The following is a 9,439-nucleotide window of genomic DNA, read 5'->3' as shown; positions in this document are numbered from 1 at the left end:
CTCTTATCACTTCCAGTAGAAAATGAAGAATCTTCATTTTTTTTGACATTATATAAAATGGAAACATTTATGGTTTAACTGCACAAGGGTTTAAGGCAGATTCAAACATTTTTTTCAAAGAAATTTTTAGATAAGAAAAATTATTTTTAATGTAGATTAAATCTAAGCAGTGAAAAAGACAAAAAATGGTAATAAAAATAAGCATGAGGCATACAGTCTAAAGGGTAAGGATATAAAATAGACATTGAGAAAACCTGAAGACTAAAAGCAAAGGGTAGGATTAAAAAATGAGAAGAGTGGATAAATTATAATATACATAATGCATATCTAAAATAAAATCAAACAAAAGTATGTCACATATGTAAAATATTAAAACATTCTATATTCATTAGATGAAAAGTTTAAAATGAATAAATAAAATATATGAAAAATTAAGAACATAAATTAAAGTCTAAAAATGTTAAATTCTTATGCACAATTTTATGTAAATTAAACTACATGCTTCTGAATAATGAATGGATCAAAGAAGAAATGAAAAAAGTTCTTTTAAAAAGGTGAAAATGGAAACACAGCATAAAAAACCTAAGGGATACATCAAAAGCAATTCTAAAGGGGAAATTTATAGCTAAATGTACCTACACCAAAATGTAGAAAGACTTCAAATAAATGACTAATTATGCACTTGAAGAAACCAGAAAAACAAGAAAAACCAAACACAAAATTTATAGAAGGCAAGAAAGGGTAAAGATCAGAGCAGACATAAATGAAATTGATATTTAAAAAATCAATACAAAAGATAAAGTTAAATGTTTATCTTGTTTCAAAGATAAAGTTGAAAAGCTTTTAGCTAGACAAAGATAAAAGGAATGCCCAAATAAAATGAGAATGAAAAAGGAGTCATTACAACTGATACCCCAGAAATATAAAAACCATTTACAGACTGTTTTGAATAACCATATGCCAACAAATTGTAAAACTTGGAGGAAATGAACAAATTAATAGACGTACATAACCTGCCAAGATTGACTCAAGAAGAAAAAGAAAACCTAAATCAACCAATAACAAGTAATGAGATTGAAGCAGTAATAAATATTCTCCCATCAAAGAAATGTTCAAAATCTGACAGAGTCACTGCTGAATTCTATCAGACATTTAAAAAGAACTATCACCAATTCTACTGAAACCATCATAAAATGCTGAAAAGAAGGGAATTTTTCCAATCTCATTCTACAAGGCCAACATTACTCTGATTCTAAAACTTCCTGGACAGGAGGACAACAACCAGGAAATGGGCCATCATTTCTGACAAACTTAGATGAAAAATTCCTCTAAAAGATAGTAACAAAGTGAATTTAACAATATACTGAAAAGACCATTAGGCATGATAAGGGGATTTACTCAGGGATGCAAAGATGACTCAACATATGTGAATAAATAAACTTGATACATCAAATTAACAGAATCAGAACAAAAACAATATGATCATTTTAATAGACACCAAAATAGCATTTAGTAAATCTCAACATGCTTTTATGATACAAACTTTCAGCAAACCGAGTACAGAAGGAACCCACTTCAAAACCATAAAAAGTATATATGACAAACCTACAGCTAATATTGTAGTGAATGGGTAAAAAACTGAAATCCTCTCCCTTTATATATGGAACAAGATAAGGATGCCCACTTTCACTACCTTTATTCAACATAGTACTAGAAGTGCTAGCCAGAGCAATTGGACAAAGAAAGAAATAAAAATATCCAAACTAGAAAGGAAGAACTCAAATTATTCTTATTCAAAGACAATATGATCATATATTTAGAAAAACCTAAAGACTTCAACAAAAAAACTGTTAGAACTGATAGAAAGTTAGTAAGTTGCAGAATAACAGTAAAAACTGTTAGAAAGTTAGTAAAATTGCAGAATACAAAAATAAAATTACAAAAATTAGAAGTATATCTAAATACCAATAGTGAACAGTCTGAAAAAGAATTCAAGAGGGAAATATCATTGTAATAGCTACAACATTAAAAAAAAAACTGGAAAGGAATTAACCAAAGAAGTGAAAGATTACTATAATAAAAAGTATAAGAAATTCACAAAGACATACACACAAAAAAAGATATCACATGTTTTTGAATTAGAAGAATTGCTACTGTTAGATTGCTACACAAAGCAATCTATAGATTCAATACAATCCTATAAAAACACTAATGACATTCTTAAGAGAAATAGGATAAACAGCTCTAAAGTTTGTATGGAACCACAAAGGACCCTAATTATACAAAATCATTCTGAGCACAAAGAATAAAGGTTGGAGGTATCATACTGCTTGAATTCAAAATATACTGCAAAGCTGGTAATGATCTGAGCATAAAAACAGACACATAGACCAGTGGAACAAAGTACGGAACTGAGAAATAAATCCACACATTTATAGTTAGCTCACCTTTGACAAAGGCACCACCAACAACATCAGTGGAAATGATGATTTCTTCAATAAATGGTGCTGGGGAAACTGGATATCCATATGGAGAAGAATGAGACTAGATTCTTCTCACTCACGATATACAAAAATCAAGTCAAGATTGTTTAATAATATTTAAATGTAAGATCTAAAACTATGAAACTATAATACTGAAGTAAATCATTGGTGAAATGTTTTAGGTCACTGGTCTGGGCAAATGATTTTTTGAATAGGATCTCAAAACCTTAGGCAACAAAAGCAAAATTAGACAAGTAAAATTACTTCAAGCTAAAAAAAAATTCCAATCAAGAAAGGAAGCAATCATCAGAGTAAAGAGAAAATTTACAGAATGCGAGAAAAAAAAATCTACCAATTATTCATATAACAAGAGATTAAGAAGAGAATATCTTGGTAACTTAACTCAGTAGCAAAAACTCAAATAATATGATTTGAAAATGTGAAAATTATCTTGAAAGACCTTTCTAAAAGAAAAAAAAGACATGCAAATGGCCAGTAGGAATCTGAAAAAATAGTCAATATCCCTAATTATAAGGGAAATAAAAACCACAACAAGATATCATTCTGCCCAGTTAAAATGACGATTACCAAAATGACAAAACATTAACCGATGCTGAAAAGGATGTAGGGAAAGTGGAAAGATAATACATTGTTAGAGGGAATGTAAATTAGTACAATCAGTATAAAAAAAATAGCATGGAAATTCTTCAAATATGCTAAAAATAGATCTACCTTAGGATCCAGCAATCCAATTGCTGGGGGCATATCTAAAAGAAAAGATATGAGTATTTCAAAGAGATAGCCAATACCTTCATGTTTATTGCAGCACTATTCACAGTAGACAAAATGTTTATCAACCTGGGTGTCCATCAACAGATGAATGGATAGAGAAAATGTAGTATCTTTACATAATGGAATATTATTTAGCCTTAAAATGGCATTGTGGTATTTTTAGCAACATGGAACTGAAAGTAATTAGGTTAAGTGAAATAAACCAGGCACAAAAAGACATTATTACATGTTCATACTTATATGTGGAAGCCAAAAATCTGATCTCATCAGGATAGAAAGTAGAATGGTGATTACCAAAGGCTGGGAAGGGCAGAGTGGCAGAGGGATACGAAAAGATTGGTTAATGGGTACAAAAATACAGTTAGATAGAAGAAATAAATTCTTCTGTTCAATAATATAGTAGGGTGAGTAGAGCCAACAGTAATTTATTGTGTATTTCAAAACAGCCAGAAGATACCAACTGAAATTTTCCCAGCAGAAAGAGGTAAGAAATGTTTGAAGCAAAAGGTATCCTAAGTATCCTGATTTGATCGTTAAACATTATATGAATGTTTCAAAATATTATTGTTTATCAATATTTTTAAGATTAAATTCTCAAAAATTAAGAGAAAAATAAAGAAAATAATTTCCAAATTTTTCCAAAATTAGTACTTTTCAAAAATAAAACCCATACAGAGGATCATAAGCAGTTAGAAATTGAACAAGGAGACTTTATTCTGTGGTTCCTTTATTCTGAAAAGAGGCCAAATCTCAGAAGTAGAAAATATATGAAAAATATCTGAGATCTGTAATATCTAAATCTCACCTCTTAATTTTTACTGAAGCTATCCCTATTTTTAGATTAGCTTTTAAACTGTACACTATTTTTATCTTGCCCCAATTAGGCCTGAGAAACCATCAAAGGACCCATCTAAATAACAGATATAGACTGTCCATAGAGTTCTATTATTACTAATCGTTACTTTAAGAATAAAACTTGAAGGAACTAGGATAACCCCAAATTAGAGTTTAACCAAAATATAAAGATGTAAATAGCTGTCCCACATGAAAAGAAGGGTGCTAGATCACACAGGCAGAGCCCAAGACAGGGGATTTTTGTTGTTTTGTTTTGTAATGTGTTCTGTGATTCCCGACTCTATCTGCAATACTGAGTATGTTAAAGGGTCAGATTGTTAGGATATAAGACATTTTTAGTATTATTTCCTTCTTGAAAGTTGTACTGTCAATCTCTTGTTCCTAAGAAGGACGTGTGTGAATGAGGGATGTTGCATTTACAAGGCTCCCACCCCAAGTCCAGTGAAGGCACTTCAAGTAGAAATTCAGTGATATTCAAATATATTTAGTGAAGATGGGGGAGATGATGTGTTTTCTGCCTAAGGAATCTAGAGGACGAAAATTGGACTAAGAAGGTGATGGAGTGAGGGATTGCTGTGTTAAGGTCTAGTTGCGCTCCTAGGATTTGGTCAGCAATAGAAAATGTGCAAATGGGTCATGAATAGGAGGCAGCTGATGTCAAAGTTACCTTGAATCACAAACAATTGATCTACAGAGAGGAACCAACGGGCCTCTTGAGAGAAGATGCCGATGTCAACAGGCAGAGAGGGGAGTAGTGAAGTGCATTAACCTGGGTGTATGAGGCACCTGTGAGAGGGTGCCTGTCAGGGACTAGTCATGTGAAGGACAGTTGAAGAATGTGCCCTATGAAATTAAAAAATCTACTTAACCTGAAAATTATGAAGAGGCCAAATAAAGAATGATAATTAAAAACACTCACATACTATTTTCTGAAGCTCCTCTTTCCCCATTTCAGCCAAAAAAAAAAAAAAGATTATATTGCATCTTGCCATTTGGGAAGAAGGTGAGCAAATACAAAGAAAAAGTAAATGTTATTCCTGCCTCCAACACCATCAGCACCATGACCACATAGAGATGTGTCCCTAGAGTAAGTAAGAAGTTGTCATTCATCATTTGCTTACCCTCAGGATACCTTCCAGACAAAATACGTTTCTGATCACCTCAATCCCCTCAAGAAGAACAATCCCTTGGCTTCTACTGAAGAGAGGCTGGTTTCACCCACATTCTACTTTACCACGCAGACTCTGTTTACTACTGGCTCTTTATACCTTATCATCTGACTCAGTCTCCAACCTTTTACAACCCACAAAATATTCTAATTTTTAATTTATGGTCAAAATTATCTGTAATATCTTTAACTTCACCTATGAAACTTAGCTTCCCCTTACTGCGTCATTACTGAATGGTTCTCCAGAGAAGGTATTACTTTTCACAAACACCCCAAATACAGCCCTGTCTGGAAGTGAGGCAGTTACTATCCTTGTTCCACACGTCATCTTTCTACCCCTTCCTAAGAAACTTTTGTTTTTTAAGAAGCTGTCAACAATGTCATAATCGTTTATGGACGAATCATTCCTAGTTCCAGGTCATGGTATTTCCTTCCTTTGCTCCTCTTCCTTACCATCCTCTTTGCACAATACATGCTCAGCCTCCCTCTCAGGTTTGTGGCTCCTCACATATATGTCCTCCCCTCGAGCCACACGTATCCTTGACCTAAACATTTCTAATGTGGGGATCAGGTCTAAAATATCTGTATCTACTTCCTGCCCAATGTCCCATCCTTTTCTCTAATACCTCCATTTCACTTAGATATTATCTCATTGCAGCTTCCAATTCATTCATCCACCATTTTTTTCACCATCTTTTGTCCATGTTGATTTATTCACTTTCCTTCTTCTCTTTATCTATTTTCACACAATTCTCTAAATTTGCTTTCCACACTTAACATCCTTAGCCTTCTCTCCTGTCTCCTCTATAAGGCTAATCCTTTCATCTACTCACTAAGTTGCATTTGCTCTGTAATTAACATCCCTCTCTACAATATAATCTGTTTTTCCTTTCTACTTTCTTTTTAATCAATAAAGTAGCAGTAGTGTTCACAATCTTAAGGAGAAAAAAAAAAACTCTTTTGAACCAAGATTTCTTACCAGTTGGTTTCTTATTTTTGTGTCCTCTCTCATGGCAAAATAACTTTTTAAATGTTTTTGCTATTTCTATTTCCAATTTTCCATGCTATGTTAAAGTCGCGACAGTCTAAATCTGTCTCCACTGTGTGTCTTTTCAAGATCACCGATAAGCTTCTCAGCTTCCAAATCCGATCCTGAATTCTCATCCTAGTATCTTCTAAGCACCATATGAAAAATGTAGTCATCCAATTTTTTTTAAACATGTGAAACAATTGAGAATCAATGAACAGTTAAGCGAACCAGAAAAAAATTGTAAGTTTATTTTAGGGAGTTTTGAGTTTTTTGGCGGGGGGACAGAGTCTCACTTTGTCACCCTTGGGAGAGTGCCCTGGCATTACAGCTCACAGCAACCTCCAGCTTTTGGGCTTAGGCTATTCTCTTGCCTCAGCCTCCCAAGTTGCTGGGACTACAGGCGCCCACCACAATGCCCAGTTATTTTGGTGTTGTTGTTTCACTTTGTCCGGGGCTGGGTTCCAACCCACCATCCTTGATATATGGAGCTTGCGCCCTACTCCCTGAGCTATAGGCACTGCCCCAGGAGTTTTGAGTTTAAGTTTTATATGTATAAATAATTACCTCTCAAAGATAAGCTCCGCCTATTTTGCATGTTTCTTAAAGTGTATTCGGGATCCATTGGAGACTCCAACAAAATGGGGGAGCATTTGATAACATTTTGCACGTTTTGATGTGCTTCTGGAGCACCCCCAAAGTACCTGTACAGCAAAAAGTTTTGGCGATTACATGGTTTGGGCATCGTAGAACACTTAGGGAATTGTTCCATGGGAATGGAAGGAAAAGCTTGTAGGATAAGAAACAAGAAAGACAAAGGAGTCAGGTTTAAGAATCAGCAGCATGTAAGAAGGGTGCACTGTCGAGAAACCGGTATGAGGCTGTAATGAATACCAAAAATATTTAGCGTTCAGTACCATGAGAAAATGAGTAAGTTATTAAAACAGAAAGGGTAGACCCAATTTTACTGCTTCACAACTGAATTTACAATGAAATTTGATTATAATGTATGATAAAGTATGTCAATCATGTCAAAATTATTATTTTTGCCTTAAGCATTATTCAAAATGACCAGATACTGTGTGTATTTACAAATATGTGGTCCATGTAGGTATAACTATGTAAAAATTATTTAGCACACCTAAAAATAACTTCTGCCTCTGCTTCCACCACCAAATTACCCCTAAATTGAAGAGAAAAGCAGATTCCAGAGCTTGTTTCTTATTATTTCTCTAATGATAGGACTGTAATGGCAGTCTAATGATAGTAGTCCCAGTGACTCCATTCAAAGAAAGAAGTGAGAATTGCACATTTATTTTAGCAAATAACCATGCAGTTAATTATAGCTCTTGGCTTCAGTCCGCCTTTCCCTTGCATCTTTAGAAGCTAGATTCACATAGTTCATTAAAATAGTAGGTTTTATAAGAATTACAATGTTTCTCAAAAAAAAAAAAAATACAGGTATAAGAACTCATCTGCTACCTAAGTAGGAAAAACCTACTCTTTCACTGTAAGGACTCAATAACTACTACTTTGGGCCTATTATGAAATGGACAACTGAATAGCGAAGTATGATCAGTACTGAGGTTCATCTCGCTTTCCAGTAACTTCGTGCTGACCACCTTATTGCTTTCTATATGTGTTTGTTTACACTATGCATGTCCTGTGTTTGTTTTGCTCGTTATGGAATTATAATAGATTTTTCATCTTTATAGTGAACCCAGAATAATTTTTCATCTTTGTATGTGAACCCCTCATGTTGTATAAATATGATGAAAGAAGCACAAGTACTTCAAAAATTCAGCACATAATGGAAGTGAGGCTTCCTATGAAGGGGTGGGGAACAAAGCAGCAGCCAAGGTCTGATGACTGGCAACCTACAGGCTTTATTGGAATAGATAATTTCCAATGAAATAAAGAAAAAATGCTTTCCAAAGATAAAAGTAAGAGGAATTCTAAACATACATGATAGAGAAGCTGGGCAATAGTTGAGTGTCACCTTATCCGTGCAGTCTGTGCAAGTATCTATGTAGTTGTCAATTCTCACTTTGTCTCCAACGACAAGAAGCTTTGGAAAAAAATCTCTTTAACATGCCACATTGGATACTTGCTGTGGAGGATTTTTGATCATTTGAATAATAGTCTTTTATGTTGCCCTAAGAATAATTATAGCCTAATTATTAACATCTAATTACTAACATCAGGTCCTTCGGAAATTTGTCCTCATTGGGGTTCATACTGTACATAGGTCACTATGAAAGTTTTGAGGCAGACTTGTTATGGCCTATGATTTAACTTCCAAGAAACATAATCGACAGCATCCTGATTCACCCAAACAAGTTTTGGCTTATGGGTATTTCTGGGAGGGTTTCATTTGTTTCTGTACACATGGATTTTATGTTTCTTGATTTTTCTGTATCTCAAACTTTTCATGATGTCCCATCAACAACCACTGAAAGGAAGAGATAGAGAAAGAAATATGGCTGTCAGGTTAACAGTACTCTATAGGCAGGTAGCAGATTGATCAAACTGCTCGGATGAAAACACATGTTGCCCTTCATAATAAAGAACAGAGGTCAAAGCCTAGAACTCAGAAGGTTGAAATGAGGGCCTCAGGGAGGAGGCTTAATGGTGGAGCTTCAGACCTAGATGGAACCAAGAGGAATTGGTTATTTCCAAGCCTTGAAACCTAGAAGAGTTTGCCTAGTTGGGTAGTTGGATTATAAAATTGCATGGGACTAATTAATGACTCCTTTCTTTTTTCCATTTCTCTTTTTCTGAGCAGGGTTGTCTGTAATTATTACTTTATGACTACCCCATTATTGAATTTGGGGAGAAGATAACTTGTTTTCTAGCTGCACAGGTCCACAAATGGAGAGAAATATTGTTCTAGATTAAACAATATTAAAAATATTACCCATACATGATTTAGATAAATTAGCAGTGAGATTTGGGAGTCTGGAAATGATGATACATAGATGATGTTTTGGGCTTGTGGTTCATGTTGTAATTATTATAGCTGAGCTGTGTAAGGATGTTGGGGTGGGATAAATGCAATTTGCATATTAATGACTGAACATTTTGGTAAGGAGAGTTGGTGGACTATGGTAGGCT

This window comes from Otolemur garnettii, unplaced genomic scaffold (genome assembly GCF_000181295.1).
Source record: "Otolemur garnettii isolate 467f Iridium unplaced genomic scaffold, OtoGar3 scaffold00240, whole genome shotgun sequence".
Classification (NCBI taxonomy): domain Eukaryota; kingdom Metazoa; phylum Chordata; class Mammalia; order Primates; family Galagidae; genus Otolemur; species Otolemur garnettii.
Note: the sequence above shows the minus strand (reverse complement) of the source record.